Source organism: Pan paniscus, chromosome 5 (genome assembly GCF_029289425.2).
Source record: "Pan paniscus chromosome 5, NHGRI_mPanPan1-v2.0_pri, whole genome shotgun sequence".
Lineage (NCBI taxonomy): Eukaryota > Metazoa > Chordata > Mammalia > Primates > Hominidae > Pan > Pan paniscus.
Genome location: NC_073254.2, coordinates 32,058,960 through 32,079,527, shown reverse-complemented (window position 1 = coordinate 32,079,527; position 20,568 = coordinate 32,058,960). Strand labels below are relative to the sequence as shown.

The 20,568-nt window shown below is 43.6% G+C and overlaps 1 protein-coding gene across 3 annotated transcripts in view; it reads right to left on the bottom strand.

The window, feature by feature from the left end:
• The window catches only part of CAP2 (cyclase associated actin cytoskeleton regulatory protein 2), a 163,065-nt gene extending 143,532 nt beyond the window's left edge, over positions 1-19,533 (bottom strand). Inside the window, exon 1 of one of the 3 annotated variants that reach the window (XM_008976774.5) lies at positions 18,949-19,533. The gene's annotated coding sequence lies outside the window, so the exon portion shown is untranslated. The remainder of the gene's footprint in view (positions 1-18,948) is intronic. The other 2 variants (XM_034961507.4, XM_034961506.4) reach the window with 2 other exon arrangements.
• Positions 19,534-20,568: the final 1,035 nt, after the last annotated feature.

Below are 20,568 nucleotides of genomic sequence, written 5' to 3'. Positions count from 1 at the left end.
AACCACATGTACAATTACCTCACCATCCCATTTGCCCCCTCCACTCTGGAGGTACCACCCCTCAGAACCATCTCTGATCTGCCTCGTAGTTTAAGCATTTGTCCTCTAAGTTGAAATGTCTGAAGATAAAAGCCTGGGACTCATAACTTAGTGTAGTGGAAAAAGAACTCTGGGGATTAGAGAATCTTAATGTGAGACCCAGCCCCTTCACTGACAACCCACGTGATTCTGGAGGTCTTGAGTCTTCTAGTAGACAGACTACTTAATCTGTCTGAGTCTCAGTTTTCCTATTTCCAATATACGAATTCATTCCTTCTTCCTCATTCAGTGGCTTAAGAAAATTGTCTGCAAAGGTGTTTTGAGCTACGTTCGGTACTGGCTTGGGGCTACGCAGGTGGATGAGACACAGACTGCGTCCTCAAGGCACAATCTCCTTGAGGAGTAGACAGTTCAGCCACTGGGGGCTGGCCAGCTGTCCATGGCACTGGGCCACAGGGAACTGGGCTACTGAGGCAGTGAGAACTGAGGCCATGGGGAAGGCTAAGTACACCTCGAATCCTGGCTCTGTGCACTGACTTGGGGTGATGGGGCTGAGTAAGGCAGAGCCATAAAATAAAGGACTCTGAATGCTGACCAGGGCCAGGATAAACCATATGCTACTCCCCTGTCATGGAGTGGAAGCTCGCTTAGCTAAACACGAGATAGAAACCCTTCACTGAAGAGGAGCTCATTCCCCAGGCCCCTCTATAGCCCTTTCTAAGCACCTATGCAGTTGAGGAAGCTCTTTCTATTTCTGTGTCCCCACATTGCCCCTTTGCGCTTGTTTACACCATGGAGGAGGTAGAGTTCAAAGAACTGCTTCTAGGAGTCCCCTAAGGGCCACACGCTGGCACTGAGAAAAGAAGAGCCATGGAGAACCTGCTGGCCAGGCCACTACAGACTGGGCAGGGGGGTCGTGAACCATTCTCCCTCCATCAAGTAAATGTATTACTCCCCTTGTATCCAGAATATATAAAAAAACTTTTACACTCAGTAAGAAGGCAAATATGCCAGTTTAATAGTCAGCAAAATATCTAAATAGACATCTTCCCAGAGAAGACAGGCAAATGGCCAAGAGCACATGTGAAAGGGCTCAACATCAGTAATCATTAGGAAAATGCAAATCAAGACTCCAATCAGATACCACTTCACACACACTAGGATGGCTATAACCTAAAAGACAGATAATACAAAGTGCTGGTGAGAATATGAAGGAATTGGAACCCTCAGACATTGCTGGTGAAAATGGAAAATGGGACAGTTGGTTTAAACTGTTTGGAAGTTTCTTCAAAAGTTAAGCACATATTTGCCATATGAACCAGTCATTCCACTCTATTTTACTCAGGAGAAATAAAAATATATGTTCACACACAGACTTGTGCACAAATGTCATAGCAGCACTGTTCATAACAGCCAAAAAATGGAAACAATCCAAATGTCCATTAACCAGTGAATGGCTAAGCAAAATATGGCATATGTATTATAATGGAGTATTATTCAGCCATAAAAAAGTGAAATACTGATACATGCTACAAAACAAGTGAACTTCAAAAGCATTACACTAAATGAAAGTCAGACAAGAAGACTGTGTATTGTATGATTCCATTTATAATAAATATCCAGGAAAGGCTAATCTATAGAGACAGAAAGTAGGTTAGGACATTTAAAATGGGTCAATTTTATGGCATATAAAATTATAACTCAAAAAAGGTTTAAAAACAAACAAATGAAAAAGCATTGTGCCTCTTTGTAAAGATACAGTTAAAAACCATTAAATCTGGCCGGGCATGGTGGCTCACGCCTGTAGTCCCAGCACTTTGGGAGGCTGAAGCGGGCGGATCACGAGGTCAGGAGATCAAGACCATCCTGGCTAACACAGTGAAACCCCATCTCTACTAAAAAAATACAAAAAAGTTGGCCAGGTGTGGTGGCGGTCACCTGTAGTCCCAGCTACTCGGGAGGTTGAGGCAGGAAAATGGCGTGAACCTGGGAGGCAGAGCTTGCAGTGAGCCGAGATCATGCCACTGCACTCCAGCCTGTGCGACAGAGTGAGACTCCGTCTCAAAAAAAAAAAAACATTAAATCTGAGTAACTTTGCTGTTCTCATCTCCCAACGGTCAGAAGTGGTGGTGAAACCTACCCAGAGACTGCTCCAAGTGGCCATACTCCCCACTCCTGGAACTAGTTGTACAGGCCAAGGCAGGTGAGAGAATAAAACATTGATTCTCATCACTCTTTTTCGTCTGCGTAAGAATCACTGGGGGAGAGGTGAGGCTTCTTAAATGCAGGCTCCTGGGCCCCACTCTCAGCAATACTGATGTAGTAGTTCTGGATATTCCCAGGAATCTGCCTTTTTAAGAAGCACTCTTCAGAGTACAAGGACCCACACTTTGAGAATTACTGTAACAGAGGTGTGCAGGAATGTGGTGGGAGCATGTGGGACGGGCAGCTCAAGAAAGGTAGACATGCAACTGAGCCCTGGGAAGTAGAGAGGCTACCAAAGTTATGATAAGAACCAAATTAAGTCTCAAAGATGAGAGGATGGTATTCAGAAGAAGAAAAATAAGTAAAGGCATCCCACCGCCTATGCCTCCATATGCAAAGGCATGGAAGCATGAATGACGAGTAAATATTGATGGAACATTCATTATGCGCCAGGAGCTATCTAACAGAGCATGAGAAACAAGGGACTGATGAGTAGTTAGAAGGGGTGGTAGTCAGGGCTGGGAGGGGAGTTGGGAATAAAGTGACAGCAGGTTGAAGAAGATCTAAGGGAAGTTTAGATTAGGCAAGATTTGAGAAAAGATTAAATGGTTGGAGGTTTGGAGGGAAAGGGAGAAGATAGGATATCTTAGATGTTTTGCTTCAGGGAAGGTGGTGCCAATCAAAATAGAGATAGGGAGTGGAGGTGCCCAGGTCAGAGGAGTTCAGAGTTAGAGGATCTGCATTTGAAGTGCCTACAGTTGGCAGTTACAAGTAGGGACCTAAAGCTCAGGGGCCTTCTGGAAATATGTCATAAGTATTATCTACCCAATAATAATACATGCCTCAGGATTCTTGGGAAGGTGAAAGGAGACCATGAAGTGAACTTTGCAACTACAAAGTGATGCCTACATGTCATTATTATAATCTCCCTCTGAATGGTCCACAGCACTCATCACTGCGATCTGTACCCAGTGAGTGCTCAATCCCTGAATTATCATGGCAAGTGTTACTACCTCCTCTATCTTCCAGACACAATGATGGTAACATCTCACACACCACACTTCCTTTTTTTTTGAGACAGAGCCTCACTCTGTCACCCAGGCTGGAGTGCAGTGGCGTGATCTTGGCTCACCACAACCTCCGCTTCCTGAGTGCAGGTGATTCTTCTGCCCCAGCCTCCCGAGTAGCTGGGATTATAGGTGCCTGCCACCACACCTGGTGAATTTTTGTATTTTTAGTAGAGATGGGGTTTCACCATGTTGGCCAGGCTGGTCTCGAATGCCTGACCTCAGGTGACCCGCCTGCCTCAGCCTCCTAAAGTGCTGGGATTACAGGCGTGAGCCACCACGCCCAGCCTCACACACCACACTTCTCAAACCAGGCCACAGAACAAGCACACTGCAAAATCACCGCAGACTGCAAGCAGGGGGATATCAAAAGCACCATGGACTGAAAGCATAAAAGAGGCTATCATTTCATAGGGCTGAGCGTGGTTGCTCACGCCTGTAATCCCAGCACTTGGGGAGGCCGAGGCTGGCGGATCATGAGGTCAGGAGATCGAGACCGTCCTGGCTAACATGGTGAAACCCTGTCTCTATTAAAAATACAAAAAATTAGCTGGGCATGGTGGCGGGCACCTGTAGTCCCAGCTACTCGAGCTACTCGGGAGGCTGAGGCAGGAGAATGGCATGAACCCAGGAGGCGGAGCTTGCAGTGAGTAGAGATCGTGCCACTGCACTCCAGTGTGGGCGACAGAGTGAGACTCCGTCTCAAAAAAAAAAAAGGAGGCTATCATTTCATATAGTCAGTTACTTCTCATGACTAGGAATGTTTTACTTTATTAAATTCTGTCATTTCAATGTGAAGAATGCCTTGTCTCTCTGGAATGATGAGTGCTATGGTCTGGTTTGTTTGACCCCCTGCAAAACTTGTGTTGAAATCTGATCCCCAGGTAGAGCCTAATGGGAGGTGGGAGGTAGAAGGTGTTTGGGTCATGGGGGCGGATCCCTCATGAATGGCTTGGTGCCATTCTCACAATAGTGAGTTCTTGCTCTATTCGTTCCCAGGAGAGCTGGTTGTTAAAAAGAGGCTGGCATCCATTTGTGAGCTGTAGAGTGGCAAGGAAAAAATGAGCCTGGCACCTCTCCTCTCCTCCTGCTTCTTCTCTCGCCGTGTAATCTGCACATTCCAGCTTCCCTTCAACTCTTGCCACAAATGGAAGCAGCCTGAGGCCTTTACCAGAAACAGATGTTTCTTGTACAGCCTGCAGAACTGTCAGCCAAATAAACCTCTAATCTTTGTAAATTAGTCTCAGGTATCCTTTATAGCAATACTAATGGACTTAGATATCGAGTAATAAAGTTTGTTGAAATTCCTTGTAATCTCAAAATTTACCAGCATTCATTGTAATTATATGCAATTAAATAAAAGATTCAGCAACTCTCTTAAAAGAAAATGAAAAAAGAAAAGCCCTAAAGATCAGTTCTTAAGTGTTGGGCCAGTTTTATGAATAGAAATTACCAACAAATCCAAGTGTGATGGAATAGCCAGGTGATCAGTTTGGCCCAAGCATTCCTCCAGCCCCCTTTTGCTTCTTCATGTGTCTCTAGCTTCCTGGGTCTACTTTCACAGTTGACTTTGATTTTTTTTTTTTTTTTTTTGAGACCGAGTCTTGCTCTGTCACCTAGGCTGGAGTGCAGTGGCAGGATCTCAGCTGACTGCAACCTCCACCTCCCAGGTTCAAGGGATTCTCCTGCCTCAGCCTCCTGAGTCGCTGGAATTACAGGCGTGCATCACCACACCCAGCTAAATTTTTATATTTTTTGTAAAGACGGGGTTTCACCATGTTGGCCAGGTTGGTCTTGAACTCCTGACCTCAAGTGATCCACCTGCCTTGGCCTCCAAAAGTGCTGGGATTACAGGCGTGAGGCAATGCGCCTGGCCATTTTTTTTTTTTTTCAAGACAGGTTCTCACTCAGCTGCCCAGGCTGGAGTGCAATGGCACAATCATAGCTCACTGCAACCTTGAGCTCCTGGGCTCAAGCGATCCTCCTGACTCGGTCTCCCGAAGTGCTGGGATTACAGACATGAGCCACCACACCCAGCTTCAATTTATTACTTCAACACAATCAATCAGGGGTTTCAACTCATGCTGTTGACCACTAAAAAACTACAGGTTCTTCCTTTTTTTGCTCTTTGAACCTGGGAGCCCAAAGTAAAAGGGGAAGCAGAGAAAGTGGGTAAAGTGGAAAGAAAAGAATGGTGTGGAAGAAACAGAGGAGAAAAAGGAAACAAGAGAAAGCTTCAAAAAGAGGAAGGGGCTACCAGGGACACTCAAGAAGGAAGAAGCCCACTTCAGCCTCTGTCCAAACTGTGTTCAAAATACAAAAGGCAACTATCTGATTCCAAAAGACAAAACAATAGTACATGAATTGAGAAGAATCAAAATTGAAAAGGGAACCCATTTGGGAGTAAAATGCTGGTTTTTTTCTCATTTTTTTCTTCAGGGTCGACCTTAAATCAGAATTGGGTGGGGGTGCAGGTAGCAAACACTCCAACAGAAGCTCCTCTTTTTGGCCAGAGGAACTGGAAAGGGGGCCCTGGCTAATAGCAGAGTGTGAGGCAAGCCCAGGTTTTGGGTTTTGTTTGCATTTTTCTCTCCCAAGCGTGGCCGTAGTCACAGAACTGTGTGGCAGAACAGTAAGCAGCAGCACAGGCACCTGAAACTTTTTTTCTAAAGAAACCTGGGCAGGGCGAGGTTGCTCACACCTGTAATCCCAGCACTTTGGGAGGCCGAGGCAGGCACATCATGAAGTCAGGAGTTCCAGACCAACCTGACCAATATGGTGAAACCTCGTCTCTACTAAAAATACAAAAATTAGCCGGGCGTGGTGGCATGGGCCTGTAATCCCAGCTATGCAGGAGGCTGAGGCAGGAGAATTGCTTGAAACCAGGAGGCGGAGGTTGCAGTGAGCCGAGATCGCGCCCTTGCACTCCAGCCTGGGCGACAGAGTGAGACTGCCTCAATAAAAAAAAAAAAAAAAAAAAAAAAAAAGAAAAGAAATCTGGGCTTACTGACAGAAAAGTAGGGGAACAGGGGACCTTGTGGTCCACAGAGTATGGGGAGAATTCCTGGTATTTTATTCCTCTCGCTACTCTGTCCTGAGGATGGCCCCAAGTCTTGGAGAACTCTACAGCAGCATAAGCACCTTAAACTTTAAAAGAAATCTAGTCTTTCCAGAAGAACAGGAAAAAAGGATCTTGGGGTAGAGGTGTGTGGCGAGAATCCCAGAGAGACGAGAGCTAAAGAAGGGGATGCCCTGGCTCTGTGTATGAACCAGCACAAGTCCCTGAGCTGTGTATGTGTGGGACGGTCCCAAAGGCTTTGCAAACTGAAGTAGATATAAACCACTGCTCAGGCTGGGCGTGGTCGCTCACACCTGTAATCCCAGCACTCTCAGAGGCTGGGGTAGGGAGATCGCTTGAGCCCAGGAGTTCACGACCAGCCTGGGCAACATAGGTAGACCCCGCCTCTACAAAAAACTTAAAAATTAGCTGAGTGTGGTGGCCTGAGCCTATAGTCCCAGCTACTTGGGAAGCTGAGACAGGAGGATCACTTGAGCCCAGGAGGTCGAGGCTGTAGTGAGCCGAGGCTGTAGTGAGCCAAGACTGTGTCACTGCCTTCCAGCCTGAGTGACAGAGACCCTGTTTCAAGAAAACAAAACATTATGCTTTTGTGCTTTAAATAAAAATAAAAATAATAAATAAACAAAACAAAAGAAGAAATCATGACCAAAAACTTCCAAACTTGGTGAAAGCTACACATTTACAGATCCAAATAGAGTAGTTGCCCTTTGCCCAGTTTCACTTTCTGTAGTTTCAGTTACCCATGGTCAACAATGGTCCAAACATAGGTGAGCACAGTACAATAAGATATTCTGAGAGAGAGAGAGACTCCACATTCACATAACCTTTATTATGGTATACTGCAATGAAGTTCTAGTTTATTATTAGTTATTATTGTTAATCTCTTACTATGCCTAATTTATACATTAAACTTTTTTAAATTTTGAGATGGGGTCTCACTCTGTCGCCCAGGCTGGAATGCAGTGGTGCAATCTCAGCTCACTGCAACCTTTGCCTCCTGGGTTCACACGATTCTCCTGCCTCAGCCTCCCGGGTGGCTGGGATTAACAAGCGTCTATACCACACTTGGCTAATTTTTGTATTTTTAGTAGAGTTGGGGTTTCACCATGTTGGCCAGGCTGATCTCGAATCCTGACCTCAGGTGATCCACCCGCCTCGGCCTCCCAAAGTGCTGGGGTTATAGGCGTGCCCCACTACACCCGGCCTTATATATTAAACTTTATCACGGTAGCTATGTATAGGAAAAAACGTGGTCTATGTAGGATTTGGTACTATCCATGCTTTCAGGCATCAACAGGGGGTCTTAGAACGTATCCCCCATGGATAAGGGGGGAATACTGTAGTGCTGTCTGTCTGTTATACATATACACTCATACAATACCTTCTGGTGAGTGCCTCCAAAGAGGAGAACAATAACGATGAATAAAGTAAAGATATAACTGCCTACAAAGAAATAAATAAAATGTAATGGCTGTTATCCTCTTTTGAGATGTGTCATAAGTACTTAGACTTTTATTTATTTTTTTTTTTTGAGATGGAGTCTCACACTGTCACCCAGGCTGGAGTGCAGTGGCGCGATCTTGGCTCACTGCAACCTCCACCTCCCAGGTTCAAGCAATTCTCCTGCCTCAGCCTCCCAAGTAACTGGGATTACAGGTGCGTGCCACCAAGTCCAGCTAAATTTTTTTTTTTTTTTTTGAGATGGAGTCTTGCTCTGTCACCCAGGCTGGAGTGCAGTGGCGCCATCTGGGCTCACTGCAAGCTCTGCCTCCTGGGTTCACACCATTCTCCTGCCTCAGCCTCCCGAGTAGCTGGGACTACAGGCACTCGCCACCACGCCCGGCTATTTTTTTGTATTTTCAGTAGAGACAGGGTTTCACCGTGTTAGCCAGGAAGGTCTCCATCTCCTGACCTCGTGATCTGCCCGCCTTGGCCTCCCAAAGTGCTGGGATTACAGGCATGAGCCACTGCACCCAGACATTTTTTGTATTTTTAATAGAGATAGAGTTTTACTATGTTGGCCAGGCTGGTCTCGAACGCCTGACCTCGTGATCCACCCACCTCAGCCTCTCAAAGTGGTGGGGATTACAGGCGTGAGCCACCATGCCTGGCCAAGACCTTTAATTCTTAAATGTCTTCCTTAGGGACATCCAGTAAAACAAGGAGTCACTAGAACTATGTCAATTAATGAATTGGTTCATTTACCAATACTGAGCTAGAAAGGTTTTGCCACAATTACTGACCCTTGGTTTTTGGTCAGAAAATAGCAGCAGGGTGAGCTACAACAGGAGTCTTCAATTTTTTTACTTGTATATACCCTAAAAGAATTTTGTAAAAGCCTCTTGCACATTTTTAGATTGGCATATAGAAACTGTCACCAAAATGTGAATAGTTGCAAAGAATGTAACTTCCAACACTGTGTAAATATGGCCATATAAAACTATCTTATATGTCCAGTGAAATTCATTCTTACTCATTTTAAAAGAATACTGGAACAGGCTGGTCTTTAATAGTCACAAATTTTGCATAATTCCATTTTCTCCTTGAACTTATATTTCCATGCTTCTTGCCCTACAGAAGTTTATCCTAATTTTACATATTTTATGCTTTAGCCTATTTTACTCATTAGCCTACCATACTTTTCTGCATCAAAAACATTATTTAAATTTAAATTCTAATTCAATGGTCAAAACATTTTTTAAAAAAAGCTATTCTGATACCATTGTTACTATTAGTAGGATGTGACTTAGAAAACAACACAAATATTACAAATTTTGACAAATAATTACTAAAAGTAAATAAAAAGCAACTTTATTGGAAATCTCTCTCTTTTGAACACTATTACTTTCCATAACTTTATGGATATGTGGATGTGTATACTTATTAAAATGAGTCAAGGTGGCTGGGCGCTGTGGCTCACGCCAGTAATCCCAGCACTTTGGGAGGCCAAGGCAGGCGGATCACCTGAGGTCAGGAGTTTGAGACCAGCCTGGCCAACATGGTAAAACCCCATCTCTACTAAAAGTACAAAAAATTAGCTGGGCATGGTGGCTCGCGCCTGTAGTCCCAGCTAGCCAGGAGGCTGATGCATGAGAATCACTTAAACCCAGGAGGCAGAGGTTGCAGTGAGCCAAGATCGTGCCACTGCACTCCAGCCTGGGTGACAGAGCAAGACTCCATCTCAATAAAAAATAATAATAAAAAAATAAAAATAAATAAAATGGGCCAATGTTGAGCATCAATTTAATTCTTATTTTTTGTTTTTATCAATGTAATGCTGGGAAACATAATGAGGAGATGGAAATGGGAGGAATTTTGTTATAGAAATGTCACTTAATTTTTTGAACTCCAACATCACATGGTAGTGAAATATCAAAACTTATTTTAATTGTCAATGTAAGGAAAAATTGAGAAGACAAATTTCATGAGTACCCTAATACTTATTCATCTGGGTCATCTCAGTCATTCGTTGTGTTTGACTAAGCTATTTCACAACCCTGTAGAGATATAAGTTAACTTGCAGAAAACTGATAGTAAAGCAAGTCATACAGACATGCAAATAAACTTTATGCTGTAGAAGTCCAATCACCTTCCCTCTCCCATTGTGGAAGAAGCCAGTTTTACATGTATTAAGCAAATTCATTCCAGCATTCTTATAAATGATCTCCTTTGAACTGACTGCAAAACCTTTCTGGCTCTCTCATTTTTTAAATAAGTTTGAAAATGTCTATTTTTTATTTGTATGAGAGTCAAAATTTCATTCTTTTTTAGAGTTTATCGTTTAATATCGGTTTACTATTTGATTAGACTGGCCTTCACTTTTTGTTTTTTAAGATAGATTTAGAAAACACATGATTTGCAAAAGGGTCTCTGCTCAGGCATTAGAGTCATTTGCTTTCTCACCCCTGAAACGAAATTTATATTCAGAAATTTCCCCCTTTTTTGTCCTCCCCATCCCCTAGAGTTTTACATCCTTGGGCAAAGCAATTTACTAAAATGGGTTAGACATCAACCATTTAGTAAAATGGATTAGGAAAATGGGGTAGACATACGCTTTTCACAAGGAAAGCGACAGGAAGGTGATTATGGAAAAGCAGATGGGAAAGAGAACTTGCGTCTCCATTACAGGTCCATTCTCATCAAGATTAGTCTTAGGAAAAAGCACATATGGAAGAGGAGGATTTGGACCTTTATATTCTCAAAGCAGCTGTGCACATGTACCTTTGGCAAACCTTTGCATATAGTAAATGCACACAGTTTAAAGATTGCTGAACCAAAATAAGAAGCATAAAAATGAGTTCCATCCCCAATTATATATTATATAGAGACTCACACTATTAACAAGTCTCTTTTTAAAATTTTCAATTACTGAAGACTTTCAATTGATAATTGTCCACCTTCCATTCAGAAAGAGGCATTGAGGGAAGTGAATTCCTAAGGAAGAGAGAGGCTGTTCTGAAGCAAGATGGAAGGAGGGGGAGTGAAGGGTTGTCTACAGTGAGAACTTTGAACACAGAGAGGAGTACTAAGAAACAGAGAAGAAATTCAAATGGAGGAGAAATAAAAATGTAAACTTAAAAAAAATTGCCTAAATAATTGTGGATCTGCATTGTACCCTGAAAATCTCTAGCCACAGCTTCTAGCATGACTGCCGAGAGACAGACTATCTGCATTTAGCCTACCTCATGTCAAGTAACCAATTAGTTGAAACTGTCCATCAATCAACCTAACTCATTAGGCCAGACATTTGGTTTTCCTGCCACTGGAGAGGGGTGAGTAGCAATACCAGGACAGTATACATTCAATGGAAAGATCACACTTATATCATATTGATCTATCACTTGCACAGTTTGGGTAATACACAGGTTACTATGTTAGTTTCTTTCAGGCTGGTGTAACAAAACACCACAGACTGGATAGCTTATAAACAATAGAAATTTATTTCTCACAGTTCTGGAGGTTGGGAAGTCCAAGATCAATGCAGATCAAGGCCCACTTTCTGGCTCATAGATGGCACTTTCTTGCTGTGTCCTTACTTGGCGAAAGGAGCAAAGGGTCTCCCTTGGTTCTCTTTCATAAGGGCACTAATCCATTCATGAGTGCTCTACCCCATGACCTATTCACCTCCCAAGGCCTTCCACTCCTAATACCATCACAATGGCAGTGAGGATTTCAGCATAAGAATTTTGGGAGGACATAAACATTCAGACCACAGCAGCTTCGAAGCTAAGATTACAAATGGATGCCTCCAACTCCAGTATATCACACTATAACCAGACTGAACTATACATGCACCACTTGGAAGCCTATTTTACCTGGTTCTGAAAAATCTGATCATCTCATTTTCTTAGTGTGGTCCAATTTAACTGTTCTTGTTGCCTTAGGATAAAATAATTCATTTTCATAAGAATCCAGTGATTCTTTTTTTTTTTTTTGAGACGGAGTCTCACTGTGTTGCCCAGGCTGGAATGCAATGGCGCGATCTTGGCTCACTGCAAGCTCTGCCTCCCGGGTTCACGCCATTCTCCTGCCTCAGCCTCCCAAGTAGCTGGGACTACAGGCACCTGCCACCACGCCTGGCTAATTTTTTTTGTATTTTTAGTAGAGACGGGGCTTCACCATGTTAGCTAGGATGGTCTCGATCTCCTGACCTTGTGATCTGCCCGCCTCAGCCTCCCAAAGTGCTGGGATTAGAGGCATGAGCCACCGTGCCCGGCCAAGAATCCAGTGATTCTTCTCTGACTAAAACTAAATAGAAACAAAGTAGGAAATGATGACAATCATCCGAATAGATCCTTTGAGACTTTATGTTTACAGCTTAAGTGTCATCTTCTATTCATTCTATCTTCCTTCACTGATCTTCATTTTTGCATCCCCAGATGCTAGGGATATAGCAGTCACTCAACATAGGGGGAGTAAGTCAACCAATGGATCCCAGAATTTCTCTGGATTTCCAAATGGAATGATGCGAAGTAACAGAGGTTATTTTCTCATTAAACTGTGCACAATATTAGGACAACAAAGCTGTCTATGTACTACAGGTCTGGTGTGTGTGTGTGTGTGTGTGTGTGTGTGTGTGTGTGTGTGTGTTTTGAGATGGAGTCTCACTCTGTTGCCCACACTGGAATGAAGTGGCATGATCTCGGCTCACTGCAACCTCCGCCTCCCGGGTTCAAGCGATTCTCCTGCCTCAGCCTCCCAAGTAGCTGGGACTACAGGCACGTGCCACCATGCCCAGCTAATTTTTTTTTTGTATTTTTAATAGAGATGGGGTTTCACCGTGTTAGCCAGCATGGTCTCAATCTCCTGACCTTGTGATCACCCGCCTCGGCCTCCCAAAGTGCTGGGATTAGAGGCGTGAGCCACCATGCCCGGCCACTACAGGTCTGTCTTTGGTGTCTCCAGCATCTAACTTCCCCAGGAACCATCTTCCTCTTCAGAACTGCCATTTAGGTTACCTCCCTTCTATGTTTAGCCTCTTGGAACCCTCCTTCAGCCTCTCAGAATACCCCTTCCCATCAAAACAAAAGAGATTTTAGATTAGACTTCTATATTGCAGAATGGCCTTTACATTCTGAAAAGCTGAGGGCTAACAGGAACATCAAAGATTATTTACTTCCTCCATGTATCAGGTAAATGTGAAATTTTAAGAATTAGGGGCTAGTGCACCTTCTGCAGGTGGCTAAGTGTTCAATGAGAAGCCAGGATTATTAGATGCCTAATTAACTAGACAGGGCAGATGAAGACCCCATTCATAATAGTCATAATTTCTTCTTCTGGTTTCAGACAATGTCCTATGTCCCTTTCTGTATAGGGCTGTATACTGAAAGGGAAACAATCCCTTTACATAATTTCTCAGTGAAAGAAGCCATTATTTTCCTAAAGTGGGAAAAGTGTCTACTAAAGACAGAAACAAAACAAGATGGAATTCCCCTGGATATAAAAGCTCATGTAGGCCGGGCGTGGTGGCTCATCCCTATAATCCCAGCACTTTGGGATACCTAGGCAGGTGCATTACCTGAGGTCAGGAGTTCAAGACCAGCCTGGCCAACATGACAAAACCCTGTCTCTACTAAAAGTATAAAAATTAGCTGGGTGGGGTGGCAAGCGCCTGTAATCCCAGCACTGGGAAGGCTGAGGCACGAGAATCACTTGAACCTGGGAGGCGGAGGTTGCAGCGAGCCGAGATGGTGCCACTGCACTCCAGCCTGGGTGACAGAGCGAGACTGTCTCAAAAACAAACAAACAAAGCTCATGTAGCAAAAGGACAAATATTGTATAAGGTACTTAGAATAGGCACATTCAGGGACAGAAAGTAGAATGGTGGTTGCCATGGATTGTGGAAGAGGAGCATCCAGAGTTATATTTAGTGGGTACAAAGTTTCAGTTTCAGATGATGAAAAAGTTCTGGAGATGGACAATAGTAATGGTTGCACAACAGTGAGAATGAGCTTAATGCCACTGAATAGTATGCTTAAAAATGTTTAAAATCGGACCGGGCGTGGTGGCTCACGCATGTAATTCCAGCACTTTGGGAGGCTGAGGCGGGCAGATCATGAGGTCAGGAGATTGAGACCATCCTGGTTAACACGGTGAAATCCCGTCTCTACTAAAAATACAAAAAATTAGCCGGGCGTGGTGGTGGGCACTTGTAGTCCCAGCTACTTGGGAGGCTGAGGCAGGAGAATGGCCTGAACCCAGGAGGCAGAGCTTGCAGTGAGAGGAGATCGTGCCACTGCACTCCAGCCTGGGCGACAGAGCAAGACTCTGTCTCAAAAAAAAAAAAAGTTTAAAATCGTAAATTTTATATATATCTTAAAATAGTAAAAGTAATTTTAAAATTCCTCATAATTGTTTGTTCTGGCTTTAAGGTGCTTTCCCCCTTCTAAGTTCAAGGAGAAATATCCTGAATGAATGGCAAAAGCTCACTACCTAAGTCAACGACAGATCTAGATCTGCCCAAGGCTCATTGTTATCAGACTTACCTAACGAAATCACATCGGAAATACTAGATCACCCCGCAGGATATACAATACGAGGCAACTTTTAATGAGGTTTAGTAACCATTCATGTACTTTGATTAAAGTAATGTTCCTTTGATGTAATAATAAAGTTGTCCTCCCTCTCATCCTAAACCCAGGTGATATGAGGAGATGAAGATGTCCGTGAGTGACCGGGTTAAAAGACTCTGCTGTGAAATTGAGTTGTGAAATCTTAGATTTTCCACACTTCTTAAAACGTTCGGAAATACTTTTACAACTAGAATGTAAATAGGATGAGAAGTCAGAATGTCAGATCTAATCATTTTATCTTGGTTTGGGGAAATGAGTAAGTGGTTACATGCCATCAATGTGTAAGTCAAAGGAGAATCAGGTTTTCTTTTTTTTTTTTCCATTAAAATACATGGCACATTCACAGTGAAGAACTCTTGCACATGTGTGCCAAGACACATGGAAAAAAAGTCTTCAAAGCAGCATTCTTTGTAATAGCAAAACATGGGAACCAACCCAAATGCCTGTCAACGAGAATGGTGAAATAAATCATGGAATATTTGCCAAGAAATATTACATACCTACATGCAACAACGTGGGTAATTCTTTTTTTTTTTTTTTGATATGGAGTCTTGCTCTGTCGCCAGGCTGGAGTGCAGTGGCGCGATCTCGGCTCACTGCAAGCCCCGCCTCCCGGGTTCACACCATTCTCCTGCCTCAGCCTCCCGAGTAGCTGGCACTACAGGCGCCCGCCACCACGCCCAGCTAATTTTTTGTATTTTTTAGTAGAGATGGGGTTTCACCACGTTAGCCAGGATGGTCTTGATCTCCTGACCTTGTGATGCGCCCGCCTCGGCCTCCCAAAATGTTGGGATTACAGGCGTGAGCCACCACACCCGGCCCAATGTGGGTAATTCTTAATGACCTAATGTTGAATTTTAAGAATGCAAGATTAGGCTGGGTGCGGGTGGCTCAGGCCTGTAATCCCAGTACTTTGGGAGGCCGAGAAGGGCAAATTACCTGAGGTCAGGAGTTTGAGACCAGCCTGGGCAACATGGTGAAACCCCTTCTCTACTAAAAATGCAAAAATTAGCCAGGCATGGTGGCCGGCGCCTGTAATCCCAGCTACTCAGGAGGCTGAGGCGGGAGCATCTCTTGAACCTGAGAGGCAGAGGTTGTAGTGAGCTGAGACTGTGCCACTCCATTCCAGCCTGGGCGACAAAGAGAGACTCCATCTCAAAAGAGAATGCGAGATTATTTTTTCATAAATCAAAAACCAAACCTAAACACTATTGTTTTGGAATACATACACATGTGATAAAACTGTTTTACAATAAACCAGGGAATGACTAACACAAAATTCAGGGTTGGGAGGGACAGGAGAGCAGGCACAGAGGAAAAACACAAAGATGCAACTGGATGCTAACAATCTAGTACTTTTTCCCCTAGTTTTCTGTTTATTTTCTTTAACAATTTTATTGAGATGTAATTCACATACCACACAATTCACCCATTAAAGGTGTACAACTCAATGGTTTTTAGTGTATTCACAGATACGTGCGACTATCACTACAGTCGATTAGAGGATATTTTCATGTTTCAACTCAAAAAGAAACCCTGTGACCTTTATCTATCACTTCCCTACCCAACCCACCTCCAGCCCCTTCAGCCCTAAGCAACAACAACAAAAAAATCTACTTTCTAGCTCTATACATTTCCTTGGTCTGGACATTTTCAAATGAATAGATCATACAGTATGTGATATTTTGACTGGCTTCTTTCACTTAGCATAATGTTTTCAAGATTCATCCATGTTGTAGCATGTATCAGTACTCCACTCCTTCTTATGGCCAAATAATATCTCGCTGTATGGATATACCACCTTTTATTTATCCACTCATCAACTGATAGTCATTTCGTTTGTTTCCACCTCTTGGTTATTATAAATGGTGTTGCTGTCAACATCTGTGTACAGGTTTTTTTGTGAGCATATGTTTTAATTTCTCTTGGACATATATTTACAATGGAATTGCTAGGTCATATGGTAACTTTATGTTTAATTTGAAGAACTGCCACACTTTTCCAAAGTGAGGGCACCATCTTATATTCCCATCGGCGGTGTACAAAGGTTCCAATTCCTCCACATCCTCACCAGTATTTGTTATTATCTGACTTTTTGATTATAGCCATGCTAGTGAGTATAAAGGGGTATCCCATCGTGGTTTTGATTTGCATTTCTCTGATGAATAATGATGTTGAGTATCTTTTCATGGGTTTATTGGCCATTTGTATATCTTCTTTGGAGATAGCTATTCAGATCCTTTGCCCATTTTTAAATCGGATTATTTTTCTTTTTATTATTGAGTTGTAAGAACTCTTTATATGTTGTGGATACAAGTCCCTTATCAGATACATGATTCCTAAATATTTCCTCCCATTCTATGAGCTATCTCTTCACAACTATCTAGTTCTTAAGCCCTAGTTTATAAACCTACTGATGGGTTCACAGGTGTTCAGTTGAATATAATGTTCATAACTCACCTAGACTTAGCATATTATATTTACATATAAAATGTTACATAATAAATTAAAAACAAAACAAAACCTCATGCATAAAGATGTTAGGAAATATTCAAAACAAAACAAAACTCCATAATGCTCAAAATAAGTTAATGCTTTTCTGGAGGGTATTTAACTTAACTGCCAAGGTATAACAGGCACTCAAGAGAATGTGGCCCATTAATCCTTTCAATAGGCTCCTCTCCAGATTCTAGCACAGAATCAATCAGTGGGAGTAGCAAACTACTATTAGAAGGACAAATCCATTCCCTTCTCTCTTACTTTTGTGTTTTCTGCTCCTCCCTCAAGCTAAGAATAGTTTTTACATTTTTTAATGCCTGGAAAAAAACAGAAGAATATTTTGTTACTGGTGAAAAATTCAAGGTTCAATGTCTGTAAATAAAGTAAAACACAAACATACCATTCCTTTAGGTATTGTCTTTAGCTGCTTTCAAACTATAACCGTGGAACTGAGTAGTTGCTAAGGAGACCATATGGCCTGCAAAACCTACATGTTTACTATCTAGCTCTTAACTCAAAGGTTTACCAAACCCTACCTTGTATCAACAAATTAAATTACTTCTCACATTAACGATGGGGAACAAAAACTTACTTCCTACTAGCAAAGACCACCTTGATAATCACCTTCCCGATTTCTCATAGTCAACTTCTTTTTCTCTTTATCCTTAAGAAGTATTTATATGACACTTTGATTGTAATGTTATTAAGAATTTTTTAAATTTCGGGATTCATGAAGAAGTCGCCTTTCCTTGCAAACTATGCAGTATATTCAAGAAGTCATGCTCCATCTACACTTAAGGTACTGAATTAACTATTTCACACACTTTTATTGTCTATCCATTACATGCTGTGAGCCAAATACTGTTTGGTGCTGTAGGAACTACCAAACAACCCATCCTTGCTTTCAAGAGGCTTGCAGTCTAATTAGACTCTAGTAACTATAAATCCAATTCTCTAAAGTTCACTCTACCGTTGTAATTTTACACTAAGTGGGCTTAGATAGTTTACCAAGAATTCTAAGGAACATTGCTTCAATGAAATCTACAGAAGCAGTAAGGAAATAGGAGTACTCAGTAAACTACAGTGCTCAAGTCCCAGAAGCTTCTGCATTTCCACAACTATAAAACCAAAGGTCCTAGATGTTTTTACCAAGTGTTCATCTCCACTCTGGCTGTTTGGACCTAGTCCCGGTTCAATTTCCTAAATGCAGTCACCCACACATACTCATTTTTAAGAATGCATCCATTCAAATATTGCTACAACTTGCAGCGAACACCACTCTGATGAGAATAAAGAAAAGGCCATCTGCAGGTTGATTTTTGGCCCTAAAAGTGATGATAGGGCGGCTACTTCCACGAACACCCCTCTACCCAAAGCAGTCAGAGAGCCAGCGGCGGGTGCCGTTTTTCCGAGCCGTTCCCCCAGTCTCAGTTGCCTCTGCATTTTTTAGAAGTGACTCATCGCCTCAAGTCAGGTTCTGCAGAGGGGAAGCCAGGTCTGTTTCTTTCCAGCACTTTCTGATCGAGGTGGCTCTGGTCAGAGCCGGCGCAATGACTCCCACCCCCACCCCCCTGGAAGACTCACAGCCCGGTGGACGAGACCCCCCAAAGTTAGAGCGGCCGGGCGGGCGGCGGCGCTGGGGTGGGGAGGCCGCGGCCGCCCGCCAACCCCGGGCAGCTCCTGCCCGCACCCCGCCTTCCGAGCGGCCAGGACGCCGGAGCTGGGGAGGCGGGGGCAGGGCGCGCCGCTCCGCTGACCCAGATGGGAGTCCGCCCGCGCCCGCGCCCCGGGCCCGGGTCGCCGCGCCCCGGCCCCCGCGCCCGCGCCGCCTTTATTCCCCTCGCGCTGCCGCCACAGCCGCCGCGTCCCGGCCGCTTCCCTACCCCACCCATCGGGCGCAACTTGCCAGCGCCCGCCGCCAGGCGCCCCCCGCACCTGCACCCCGACCCCTCCCCGCCTCGCCGGGCCCCGACCGCTGCAGGATTACCTGCTTCGCTGCCCTGGGGTCCCGTCCTCGGCAATGCAAATCCGTGGTCGGCCACTCGTACCCTCCTCCCGCGGCCCTCCCCTTCTCCTCCCCTCTCCCTCCTCCCAGCTGAATAGGAGCCGGTGTCAGTCACGCTGCTCCAGGGGAGAGTCGCCGGCAGCTTCCGGAGCTCCAAATACAGACGAGCTGAGGGGGGAGAGGGAGAGCAAAGCCACGCGGGTGGGGAGTGGAAATAAAGGGGAGCAGAGAGGAGAAGGGGGTGGAGGAAAGGAGGGGCAGATGGGCCGTGGGAGAAAAGACAGGGAGATGGGGAAGGCAGAGCCAGGGAACGCCAGCCTGCCTGCCAAGCCCCAGGCTATGCGAGAAATGGATTCAGTGCATGAGGCAGTATTGCAAAGAAGTCTGGAAAGATCCGGAGGCTCCTGGCTGAAGGAGGCACAGATAGGTTGGATCCCAGAAGATTTGTGAGGAGAAATGGGTAATGGATCCTTAGGAATCAAGAGACGGCATGTGTGTCCCCAGACCCAATATGAGGATAAAGGCTCTGAGAGGAGAAGGAGCTAGACAGCTAATGCTTTAGCGAGGCATCAAGACTGAGTGCACTCATAGTGCGTGTGAAGACATTTTTAAAAAGTATTTTATAAACAACAACTTTTAAAATGTCCTGAATATTTAAAAATTAAAGTAACCAAACCCACTCGGCTTCTTAAGATGTGCAGCATATTTGTGGCCACTTCCCCTTTATATATTGATTATAATTGCAAAATTGGAGGCTTTTCTCTTAACGTCATTAGAAGGAAAGCATTGATTTTCAATTTTCATCAAAGTTTATTTCCGTCTAAAAAAGTGACTTGAAGCTCTTTATTGAACGAATGGCAGGAAAATAATTGCAGAGAAGAGAAAAAAAGAGGGGAAATGTAACTGATATCTTCTGAAAGTAAAATCTCCAAACAATAAATATGAGATGAATTTCTTAAAGGCCAATATTCTCTGTCGATGTTAAAATTGCACGTAAGTTGGTTCTGTACATTATAAGGCTTATTCTGACCCCATAGGTCAGCACTTATACAAAGGTCATTCCAATTACACATTGCTCTCTGCTGACAGTAATGAGGTGCAGTGAGTCTTTGCTTCCCTTTGTCTGGAAAGAAGGGAAACAAAATGACATCAACATTGATCAATGAGTGCGTACATTGCATAAAGCCAGAGCCAGCACCCTCCCTATCCTGTGGATACCTTGCATATGGTGGGCATTCAATATGTTTGTATTAAATAATGAATGAATGGATGGATGGATGAAGTACGTATGCATTTAGAACATTTGTGTTCCAGAAATGCAGAAAAAATAAATATCCATAAGAATCAATGTGTGCAGGATCACAGGGAAGTTCCAAGCATCCATTCATATGACATTTTTTTAGCACTAACTTCAACAAACATTAGCAGAGTATTTCCTTAGCTAAATCTGTTTTTTATTGGAGTATAAAGTATTATGGAGTCTAAGAGTGGATGAGCCACAAATCCTGTCTTTAGGTTGATAATATAGTAGGAAGATGTGAAGAGTATAAAAATAACCACAGTTCTAGGAATGTCGTAAAAAATATTCTAAAAGAAGTATGA